Source organism: Toxorhynchites rutilus, chromosome 3 (assembly GCF_029784135.1).
Source record: "Toxorhynchites rutilus septentrionalis strain SRP chromosome 3, ASM2978413v1, whole genome shotgun sequence".
Lineage (NCBI taxonomy): Eukaryota > Metazoa > Arthropoda > Insecta > Diptera > Culicidae > Toxorhynchites > Toxorhynchites rutilus.
The window spans coordinates 124,316,044-124,329,130 of NC_073746.1; positions in this window are offsets into that span (position 1 = coordinate 124,316,044).

Below are 13,087 nucleotides of genomic sequence, written 5' to 3' on the forward strand. Positions count from 1 at the left end.
TGCTCCCTTGGCCGAGTGGTTAGCGTCATAACTAACATGCCGGGTGTTCGGGTTCGATTCCCGTTCTGGTCGGGGGAATTTTTCGTTAAAAAAATTTCCTCCGACTTGCACTGTGTTCACGCGTATTCTAGAGCTTGCCACTCAGAATGCATTCAAGGCGTGTTATTTGGCATAGAAATCTCAACTAAGTACTAATAAAAATGACGTAAGTAATACTACGTTGAGACGGCGAAGTTCCTCTAGGAACGTTAGTGCCATTGAAGAAGAAGAAGAATTTCCTCAGAGGACTCGATTCCTCCTTTGAGCATTAAGAAACTCTTTCTGGCAAAACGAAGTGGTATGAATCACTTTATCTGAATGAAAGAATGAAGAAGTTTTCTGCCAATTTCTTTCAACCTCCAAATATATCTTTCTCCCGTTTGTCGTTTTCGCGTTCGCTAATCCTTTCTCACAACACCCATTTCTCGTTTGAGAAATTGTTGAGTAAACATTGTTTGCCAGTGCGCGTACAGCGGGAATTCCTAAAGATTCATTGCACCTCTAATAAATTGCCGAAAGACGTGGTCTTACGTTGATCGCACTTGATTGAAAAAAATCCAAAACGAAATGTATTTGGTCGCAGCATTATATGAGTAGAAAGCAAATAATCGCTCGAAAATGACTTGATTTTCGCGATGATGTTTCACGTTTTTCATGTTATGCATCCAATATTGGATACGAAAATTTTCCACTGATGGGGAAAAAAATATTCAGAAGCTTTCCTATTAATTGCGATTGATTGAAAAATCACAAAACCAAATGTATTTGGTTGCAGTGTTATATTGATAGAAAACATTAAAATAAACTCTTTCGCATGAATGTATTTTTCAATTCCCAGGGGAACTGGCAGATTTTTTTTTCAGCAACGATGATAGCAACGAGAATTCCGCGCGTGTATGTGTGTGTGTGGCGGCTGCTCCGATGTTTCAAGCGGAACCGTGGCATCACTCTCCTCCTGATGGATTCCCTTCTGGCCTTAGGTGCACAAACAGGCTCTTGGTGACACCGTTCATCAGCGCTTTCATGATAAACGAAATTAGCTTCACAACAACAGCGACAACATGCTCCAATCGCTGTTCAATCATAACTGAGTGGGTTTACGAGCGGCGCTCGCTTATATACGGATTGGTGATTTCAATAGCCTGTTTTGAAAGCAATTTTAAGGCTATTGAAACAAGTTTTTGGATGAAAAAGTAACAAGTATATGACGCGTAGACATTTTATCTTTCGAATGAAGTGTTTATCATACCATTTCGTTCAGTTGTTTAAGAGCTATTAACGCTCAAAATCTCGGTCTCCGGCGTAACGCTTTCGTTTTCGAAACTTTGGTTTTACACCCCGGTATAGAAATGAAAGACGTAGTCCTACGTCAAAATGACAATCACGCTGTTGCCATCAACCCTGATAAAACATCAGCTGGAGAGCACGTGTGTAGATCCAAAGCACAAGCGCTGCTGGAATCATGATGACACGAGAAATTTAATGCGAAGAAAAAACAATAATCTGGAATTCATCGTTGACACACACCGTTCATACGACCCTCGCTATGTTCTTCTTCAATGGCACTAACGTTCCCAAGGTTTGCCTTCTCAACGTAGTACTACTTGCGTCATTTTTATTAGTAAATAGTTGAGATTTCTATGACGAACAATACGCCTTGAATGTATTCTGGAGTGGCAAGCTCAAGAATACGCGTGACTACAGTGCAAGTCAGAAGGGTTTCTTTAACGAAAAATCTCTTGCATAAACATTAGACCAACGACACCCCGTCACAGATACTTAATTCATTATGAACATCATTTCTCATTTTGATTTAATATTTATGAACATGCGATGAAACAAACAGAGGGCGCGCTCGAAGGATTTTTATGTTTATCATATGGTGATTTGACATGGTCAAGAAACGCCAATTCAAGATATCGTAAGCTAGTGCCAACAATTTATGGTCGACATATACGCGAAGGTAGAGATTGATTGACTGCAATTCTTACTACACAATCAACAAAAGCGGTGCGAGGAATAATACATTCACTTGCGAGACACTATCATGAGCAACTTCGACACAGCTTTAGTTATAGCCAGGCCAAAGCGCAATGCATTGTCATGACATTGCGCGTGTGTTCAAACACAAAATGAAGTTCGATCGTATTCGTCCCCACATATTGTTGGTTGTATTCTGTTGAATGGAAAAAGCGCAATTTTGAATTCTGTTCCAGCTCAAGTCCAATCGAGTTGAGCAAATGTGACAACCTTGCCACGCAATTCGACGTAAACAACATTGGTCTCCATGTTCCATTTCTATGAAGCAAAAATAGTAATGGTTTTTCTGGTGGAATAAACACGCAAAATTTAGCATTCAAACACATTCAAAACAAATTTAGCATCCAAACGAAATCGAATAATAATTTTCATTCAAATTTCAACAATTTAAAATTATTTCCGGAATTATGCCGATCAGATTGAGAGTAAATTGAACCACGAAAACGGATGACTTATTTTGACCATTGTTTCGCGACAAGGCGAACGAATTTAAGAGTGTAAAAGTCGATTTCGATCGAATTGTAAAATCCGATCACTCATATGCATATATGAATATTGAGTTCTGCAAATCGGTGAAGAGTAATAAAAACATCCATGAATAAATGAAGCAATATGGCTGTGTTTCAAACTTAGATTACCGATGTGAATACTCCTCGATCGAATGACAACGATAAAATAACGCGATTCCAAAAAGGCCGATTAATCAGCTACATTGAAGTTAGCTGGCGTATCGCTGTTTTCCAATTTATGAACGAGACCAAGCTGTTATAAACTAAGCCATGTTGAAAATCACATGCACGTATTTTCTAACAAGGAGACAGCAATAAATATTGATTTTCTATATTTCATTTTTTCTACTTTACGACAAACTTATATTACTTTTTTCAGTTGACGTTTAACTTTTAAGAGATCAAACATGTCAATTACGTTAATGAAATACACCAAGAAACATCATATAACCTTTCGTTCAAATCATTTAATTCGTTTTTTTTATCGGTCACATTCGATTTATTTTAAAGATCGTTAAAATATTCAAACACACTTACAATACATTAGTGTGTTTTATTCAACACCCAAAATATTCACTAGAAATAATTTATTTGGCAGAACAACGTTTGCCTGGTCAACTAGTAACATTATAAATACTCTTTATAATTTCAAATCCTAGACTATCATGTTGTACGTAGAAACTGGAATCAATTTCGATGATTGCCATGTAAACTGTGGAAACAAATACGATCGATAAAAACGAAAACAAAATCCAATTTTTCGCAAGCGTTATATTCTTTCATCCAAAGAAGACTAGACTAGTTATGGATTTTTGAAAAAGGTATTAGGAGTTCCGGTAAGTTTCTTCGGTTTTACAACAGATGGCGTAACTTGATTATTATTCCAGTGGATCAAATTTCCAGACCGTTATTGCGCGTCTTTTTCAGTATATGTCAAAAAGAAGAAGCGTAAACAACATAGTTTTTCGCCACTTCGAATATGTCGAATTCCGTACCAACGAGAGTACGAAAGTATTACTTTATTACTTCAATATGAAGAAAAAAGGAGGGCAGGGTTTTTTGGTTTTTTGCATCAAAATGTTACTGGCGATGAAAAGTGGATTCATTACGACAATTCTAAACGTCGGATAACGTATGGACATCCCGGATATGCATCAACATCGACGGCCGCGCGGAATATTCACGGCCAGAAGGTGGATCAGCTGGGTGTGATGCATTATGAGCTGCTATAACCGAATGAAACCATTACGGGGACCTCTACCGACGACAATTGATGCATTTGAGCCGTGCACTGAAGGAAAAATGGCCACAATACGAGCAAAGACACGAAAAAGTTATTTAGCAGCACGACAATGCTCGGCCGCATGTCGCGAAACCGGTCAAAACATACTTGGAAACGTTGAAATGGGAGGTTCTATCCCACCCGCCTTGTTCTCCAGACATTGCTCCGTCTGATTACTACCTTTTTCGATCGATGCATCAATTCGATCGACCAGCATTTCTCCAGCTTTGATCAAGTCAAAAATTGGATCTATTCGAGGTTAGCCGACAAACCGGCCGATTATTTCCGTAAAGGGGTTCGTGAATTGCCAGAAAGATGGGACAAAGTTGTGACTAGTGATGGGCAATACTTTGAATATTAAATTTGTAACCATTTTTGCAGAATAAAGCATTAATTTTTGAAAAAAAAAAGAAGAAACTTACCGGTACTGCTATTAATTTTTGGAGAAAAGGGGGAAAATGGTTCCTAAAAGTGGAATGGGCATCCTAACGAAAGAATAAAAATATGGATTTGACACGATAAGGAACAACACTACAAATTTTCATGAAAATCTGAGAAGCACTATATCGGTTTGACAAGGAATGGCTGTATATGTAGCTTATCACTGAAGTTTTAGCGCGAAACAACTTTGGATGGATTTCAAATCAAACGTACAGGGTTAATACCTGGAAGATGATATGCAATGTAGTCCGAACACGGATAATTCGATGGAATGCCCGAAATATTCGGAGGATTTTTGAGAAGGACGGCGAAACGAGGGCTATCCAAATCTCTACAATAACGAATACATTTTTTTTTGTGGAGGCGATCTGGCGTAGTGGTAACATCCATACCTCTCACGCAGAGATCACGAGTTCAATTCTCACTCCCGACATTCTTCCAAAAATGGAAGTAAAAGTGACGAACCAGCCGAAATGTGTTGAAAGTCACTATAATAAAAAAAAAAAAAAAAAAAAAAAAAGAATACATTTTAGAAAAATGGATTCATTTCGGATGGCGATGAAAAAAAACTATAAAAAATAATTAATAATTAATTAGTAAGCTATCGGAATAGATTGTTACATGATGTTGCGAGTACTAGCACTGTGAATTACGAAGATAAGGGTTCCTTCCTTTAAGTATTCTAACAATCACCATGTGAAGAATGTGGAAGCATTGTAGCATTATCAAACAAGAAAAAATATCACTTTGATATTTATTCGATTCTGTATTGGAGTACATAAAGGATTCCGCTGATAACTCCAACCTAATTTGAATGCTTGCTCGCCACCCTATCTGCATTTTTGATGAATAAAACATCTCACACCTTCACCGGATGGTTGCAAAACGGCTGATGGTGGCTAGTCCTTCTAAAATCCAGCTTGACGCCGTTTTGCACTCTGTCTATTCTGTGATTGACGTTTTTAATTTCCTGAACGTTATCCCGGATGACATTGGGTATTCACACAGGTTCGATGCTGTTTTTTTTTTGCTGTTGTTCACATTATTACACCGTGCGTGAATGTGCATTTGACTGCTATGTGTACCGAGCTTGGAGAGATTTTTTTCGGCAATAGAAAGTGCAACCTCTCAAACCGGGTTTCACTTGCTGACGGAAACTGACTGATTGATTTTTCATGTCCAAGTGGACACAGAATTGCGAAGCTTCATTTGGGTTTTCAATTAATAGTTTGATTGATGGGCGTGCTGCAGTTTGTCTTTTGAACGGTTGTGATGAATATTGAGCGGCAAAATGTCCGGTTCCTCGATAATTAAAAATGCAGCAGGAATATGTGATATATTTCGTAATAGAACGCTTTGAACGATGGTGATGTCATCGGAAGGACGCAATCTGCAACATCGGAGTCACTGACCCCAGAAGAAGTCGAGCATCACCCGGACGTAGCGTACTTTGAATCAATTCGTTGCACTTGGCACCAACGCTGGAATCAGGCCGAGATACACGATGTTTATGATTTCATTCCTAAAAACGATTCCATTTCTTCACTTTTTCCACCCATGCACAATCCTAAGCTCTAACTCAACGTCGGTGTGTTTTTCTTGTGCGAATGAATTGCAATAAAATACAATCACAAGGCGAAGTTCGTCGAAAAGGGAACTCCCCATGCCGCAGCGAGCTCTCCGAAACCGGGGGAGGATGGGCGTATTGTACAGAAGCGGAGCGCGAGTTTCCCCAATTTTGCTAACTAGCAGCGCTTATTAGAAGCGCTAGGAGGTGAAACGTAGAATTCGCTAATATGCATGTGTGTGCATATTGCGATTTTTTTTTCTGCCTCCAAGTTCGTTATTAGACGTTTTTCGGTGTGTTCTCCTTCCCGAGAGATGTTTAGAGTGGCCAAATAAAAAGTGCACACATTTGCAGTGCTTTGCTATGACCGAACGAACGCCGGTTCCGAGTTCAACGACACTTTGACGAAATTTTGGCGTTTCTATCTGTGTATTTATATATTATATGAGTAAATAATTCTGTGTGGTCAGGTTCTACGTTTTTTTTGTGCGAATGCAAACGAATGCTTAGCAGTTGGAGCTAGATTGCCAAATGGCGAGGTGAATGAACTTCTGTTTGCGAACTTTTGAACCGACGTTATGCAAGGAACGGCACACCGAGTGGGAGCCTCACTTATCAAGGTAATTGTGATTCGATTGCCTAACCTGGATTTAATTTATCAACTACGATGGTATTTCCTTTGTTAGAACGAGGTGCTTCTGAAGTCGAAAATTGACATGTCAATATTTTTTCGAAGGTTTACATAATTTGCAGTGCATTCACAGAACGTTTGTTGTCATATTCTGTTATCTATTGACGTAATTTCAAGTCAAATACAGCAAGCTTTTGTCGATTGTAATATTTTGTTGTGCTTTTGTGTTATACATGGTTTTAGATGATTTTTGAAAGGTGAGATACTCTTAGATATAAGGCTATTAAGTTTTCGTACTTCTCAGTTTTGAGCCGATAGCTTGCACCAATCCTGGACTTCTTGGTTGACAAAGGGTGATTATGCCCTGTATTATTATTTTCTCTATAATAAAAAGCGTTCACAATTGTCGTATTTCAATTATGACGATTCAAAAACCTATGTTACAGATCGACAAGCTGTTCTAGTTCTAGTTCTAGTTCTTCTAGTTCTTCTGTCACGTCGTGATACTCGATTATCTTGGCATCAAATGTAAATGGAAGTCAAAAATTTATGCTTTACTAGCTGACCCGGCAAACCTGGTCCCGCCCAAAATTTATTTTTCGTTATCACATCCACGTTTTCTTACTATGCACACGTTCATGGGTCCAATCGCAGAACTTTTCATTGATCGATCTTCTAATCTACCCTTTAAAATTACCTTTTACTATAAAATTCCTAGTACTTCTACCAAAACTCGTCATTATAATATGCGAATTGAATTTTTCGAATTTTCCCGTTTTCCTTCAGAGTTTTCCGAAAATTTTCAATTGAAACATGACAATTGGAATATGTGTGTTATTTTTATGGGACCCCCTCTCCATTTCAGAGGAGGGAGGGATGTCATACCATCAAAGAAACATTTCTCGTACCCAAAAACCCTCACATCCCAAATTTGGCTCCATTTGCTTGATTAGTTCTCGAGTTGTGCAGAAGTTTGTGTTACATTTGTATGGGAGCTCCCCTTTAGAGAGGGTGGAGAAGTATCGAACTACCATAGAAACGTTTATCGATCCCTAAAACCTCTACATGCTGAGTTTGATTACATTTGTTTGATTAGTTCTCGAGTTGTTCAGCACCCTCCTCCTCTCTAGAGAAGGGAAATTAGTGTCAAACCACCATAAAAACATTTATTGCTCCCTAAAACCTCCATTTTCCAAATTTGGTTCCATTTGCTTGATTAGTTCTCGAGTTATGCAGAAATTTGTGTTTCATGTGTATGGCAGCTCCCCCTTAGAGAGGGGTTGAAGTGTCTAACCACCGTAAAAACATTTACTGCACCCTAAAACCTTCAAATGCGAAATTTGATTTTATTTGCTTAATCAATTCTCGAGTTATGCAGAAATTTGTGTTTCATTTGTATGGCAGCTCCCCCCTTAGAGAGGGGGTGAAGTATCCAACCACCGTAGAAACATTTATTGCATTTATGTATAGGGGGAGGGGTCTCGAACTATCATAAGAACCTTTCCCGGCCTCAAAAACCCCTACATACCAATTATCATGTCGATCGTAGTTTCCGAGTCCAAAAGAATCAGACAGACAGACAGACAGACTGAAATCCATTTTTATAGATATAGAAGAAGAAGAAGATGTCTCAAAAGAACGAAAATTTTGAAAAGTTTGGCCATAATCGTAGCTGTGACAGGAGTCCTGATTTTCAACTTCGACCAGATGGTATTCGTATCTATGGCCCACGAACCAAAGATTAGACGCCGTGGTAATTCATTTAGCTTCAGCTCATGAACAAACTGTATTTTACGGATGTAACGTCTAGCGAAAAAACGTGCCCAGTGTTGTCATTCATTTTTACAGTTTTCTTTATTGTCTGATTTTTTTCATATATGTTGTAAAGAACAATACCGTTTTTATTTAAAGTGCTGTTCTTCTCTCCTGCATGTTTGAAACCCTTCACGAACAGCCGGTTTGTGTAGGACCTTGTTGGTAGATTCTAGTACGGGGTAAATGAATTCCGGGGAGATTCCATATCCACGACGGAAATCAATCCGAACATCCGACAGCACGCGGTGCACACCAAACGTACTGCGAACTTGGAGAAAGGCCACCGAACGCAGCCTACCCGTACTCCAGCACATCCAGAAGGTCTAGCGCGAATCCGGATACGTCGAATTAAGGGTTGAATCCTGTGTGCAGGATTTGATTGTGTCAGTGACATGATCGCGAAATGTAGTGAAGGCGAAAAGAAAGGAGAGAGGAGGAAGAAGAGATTTGTAAAATGCCTGAAGAAGTGAAATAGTCGAAATAGAGTTTTTCAACTAGAGGATCAGGAGATTCAGGTTTCCGTTTTACCGAAACAATTATCTTTTCTATACGGAAGCTAAAATTCGCTATTTGTCCGCGGTTTTCGAAATGGTTTTATAAAGGAGCTTACAATTCTGGTACAACCAGACGTCGATGATTTTTCGTAGTACGAAGGTGCACCCAAACTAGCGTCAAACATTTCATTTTCCAAACCATGCATTTTCGTGTCTTGAAGCGTCAAATGAGCAAATAAAATGACCTGTTTCCCAACACTTCAAAATGTTTGTATGTATGGAATCAGACATCTCTTTCTTTTGACGTAGGACTACGTCTTACACTAAGGGTGCCAAATCAGGAAACAGGTCACGTTTTTATGAAATAAAGTTAACGGTAATAACTATTTTTGCTGCGAACGGATTTTAACGATTTGCATACCAATCGAATCAGAAATTTTCTAAGATTTGTTTGATATGCTATGCATTACAATCCCATAGTCTGTATATGCTTTAAATTGATGAAAATTGGAAGCATTCCCATTTTCCCATACATTTGTTCTGTCCATTTGTGTCCTTTCCCGAACAGAGCTGTCAATAAAGGGCAACTTATACAGCCGCTAGAATAGAAACAACGAAGGGGGATAGCGAAAAGAGAATATTTGCGAAGTAAACTCCACCCTTGCATAGTAAGTTAGCTGTTGCTAGCGTATATATATTACATCTCCTCTGAGGAAAATTCTCAGAATCTTTCTGAGCCTGAAACAACAAAGGTCGCTTATTCTGCTCGTTTCGTGTTTTATGTTTCCCCTCGAGCTCCGAGCGCTAGCGAATATTTCACTTGAAGTGAATCTGGCATTGCAATTAACACAACTGTCCTTTCTGTGTGTTGCTTGTTTTCGTTGCACGAAACCTAGAACTTGTTCATTTCCTGTACATGTGAATAGCACATCTTCGATACTTTTAGTTGCCATTCATATTTGCTCTCGTGCGCATCGGCTCTGTTCTGATGCAACAAGTTCCTAGCTTTGTTGACGGTTTTGACCGAGAAACGATTTTTCATAAAGGTCATCCTCACGATGTTCCATTTTTATCGCTGCAACTGTGATTCTACAAAACCACGCAAGCCATTAAAACTTTCCAAGATCCCCAGAACTTTTTACTAAAGAGTTATTGATGAAATTTCAACGTATTCGCAAATAATATCCGAAATGATAAACCAACAAATCTCAAAAAAAAAAGATTGCGTAGTCCTACGTCCTAAGCGGTCGTGTCTCGGATACAATCCTCGTCCAAACGACGTCAATGGGGATTGAACCGAGGCCGGCTGGATTGCAAGGATGTTTTACACGACCAAGCTATCCACATAGCTAATACTGCTGTGAATATTACACCTCATTACAAAATGAAGTTGGAAAGTGTTTAACAAAAAAAGGAAAGAGTAAAAATGAGAGAGCATAAAGGAGATCTATATCCATACCGGTCTGGGCCGTGTACGTATGTGACAAAGTAATGCGTGCCTATTCGCAACTTGTCTCTTGTTTCGCTCACTCGTATCACTGAAAATCAATTTTGGGTGTGGTTTCGAAGACCTGAACTGCTCGGGACCGTTTGCTTTAGGGGGCTCTATCATAGCCGGGTAGAAAAATTGACAGGTGGTCTCTCTTCGAAGAGTGGCGCAAAAGCCACCTTGGATTAAACCCTCAACTAAAAATGTTTTCGCCGACGGTTACACGGTCAAAACCTTGTGTAAAATATTCGATGTACCGTTCTGAATCATATTTCGGACGCTTAAGGCATATGATGCAGAAAACAGATCTAAACTTTATGGACAGGAATTATTTGGTTGATTTTTTTAATAAATTAGTTCAATATGCTTTTAAGCTTTCTACTTTGGTACCTATTTGATTGAAAAATCATCGAATAAAATGCTTTTCAAATGAAGCGAATAAAAATCAAACTTCTGACACTAAATCAAATTTCGGACAGATTGAATTCAAATTTCGGACACTTTATTTTGTAATTTATTGAACGAAAATTACATTACACTTGATTATATTTTATGGTTAACTGCGAAACACTTACTAAACAATCACAGTAAACTGTTAACGATGATGAGAAGTGATGAAACACGGGAGAAATTTGAATATTTATGAACGGATAAATTATACGCTCCCACATTAAGTAAACGTCAAACACAAACGATAATGAGTAGTATTGTAAGATTTCTGACGATTATGTTATAATTCAAATGTAGGTCTCATGTGAAATGATAGTGAAACCAAGGGGTTACTCTAAAGAAGCAATTGTAATGTTAATTTGATAGTTATATCATCAGTGCATTGAGCATTTCAAGATATTAGAACAAAGCGTCCGAAATATGATGTTGTCCGAAATATGATTCAGAACGGGAATCAAGTAACAAAATTCCAAATGTTGATTATGCCGTCCTCTTCAAGACTGGCAATTCCGGCAGTAATATTCTCCTCTAAGCACTTTGTGAAGCTCAGGTTCTCGTTTCAATAGAGTAAAGTTCGTGCGGAATAGTTAGTTTTCTAACCTGATTCTGATGGTCTAAATGTCAAAATGGTCTAAGTTTGAGAAACACATTGTAGGTAAGACGGACAATAAAAATTCGTTCCACAGCGAGTCAAGTGACCCTTTATGAATGGTTAATGAACAATGACTCGGTTTATATAGTTTTGTTGAGAAACGTGACATACCATATTTCTCCTGTATACTTCGACATTTTTAGAATAACAATTATTAGCAAAATAATGAAATTACAATTTTTTACACGCAAAACAGCACTGTAGCTTGGAATGGTTACTGTTAGCTCGCTTGGATAGTCGGCAATACAATTAATTCTAATCAATTTAATTCTATTCATTCACAAAAACAACAAAATATATAAAAAAATAGCAAAAATGTGTCATGCAATGGCTTTGTATCACAACCCCACATACAAATCTTTCTGATATCATAAAGACAGATTACATATATTTCTTAGTAAAAAAAAAACAAGAGAGGAGTAAACACTGAAAAATAAATTCGATGTATGTATTGAGAAAAGAAGTGTAGGCAAATCATGTTGTGACAATGTAATTTGCAAGAAAATTTTGGCTAAAAGCTTAAAATGGGTCATTTGACCCCTCGTGGTAGGTTTAGCGTTAGTAAAAATAAAATTATTCTTCTTGCGAGCGATATACTTTTGCACCACGCGTATTACATTTCCTCCTCGTCTTACTCCCAGCAACTGTCCGTTTCACCAGTACCAAAACAGTATTTAAGTTCTTGATCGTATTATAAACAGTTGAAAAACGTTTTTGTGGAACATGTATCCTTCCAGTTTGAAAAATAGTCTATTGAATGATAAAATGAACAATCGAAGTTTTTCTAATCTGCCCATCTTACCCTCCGTTTCCTTACAGGTCTATTACACTTTGTGGGAATTTTAGTTCTTTTAAGATATTTTTTTCTACCAAGCTAATGCTAATGCAGCGCATGGTTCATGAATTAGTGATTTGAAATAGCTCCAGAAGCTCAAGAACGGAACAATGGATATCAATAGTTATTATCAGGTTTAATGCATTTTAGTCTGCGTTAGGTTGATATGCAAAAAAATAAAATGAAAACGAATCGAAAGGTTGGAAGAATATATAAAATTCGAAAGTTATGTATTTGGTAAATATTGGTTGAGTATATAAATAATTATCAATTGGTGTCCGCGCGTCACGTTTCAGTTCGAGAGGGGATCAACAAATATGAATAGTTATTGAGAAAAAATAAAAAAATGAGATTATGAAATCAATTGTGTGCGGGATGAAGCTCGCCAGGTTAGCTACTAATAACTATTCTTAGAGCCTACCATCCCGATGCTTGTGCTTTAACAGAATGGTCATCTCCTATTTCCCAGCATCTTATCGATTCCTATGTGGATGTCACCAATAGTGCAATTTATCTCAACAGTACCCGAAAAGAGAATCTTGATTTGCTGCTAGCGTCAAGTAACCACAAGACGAAGATAAAACTCGAGATCTTCTCCAACCACAAGTTAATGAACTTTTGGTCTATCTTCGACAGAAAGCCATCAAGCTCGCAAACGACTTGTTGCCGTGGCTCATTCCATTTCCTCTCGTCGCATATCGTTCTTATCCCATATGTTGAGATTGCGCGAAATGATTATTCAGCGCCAATCATCGTCGCGAGAAGCGACGGCGGCAGCAGCAGATTCCAATAGCTATGTCCGCTCGGATAGTTCAAAAACATTAAAGAATAGTTCGGAGTGCA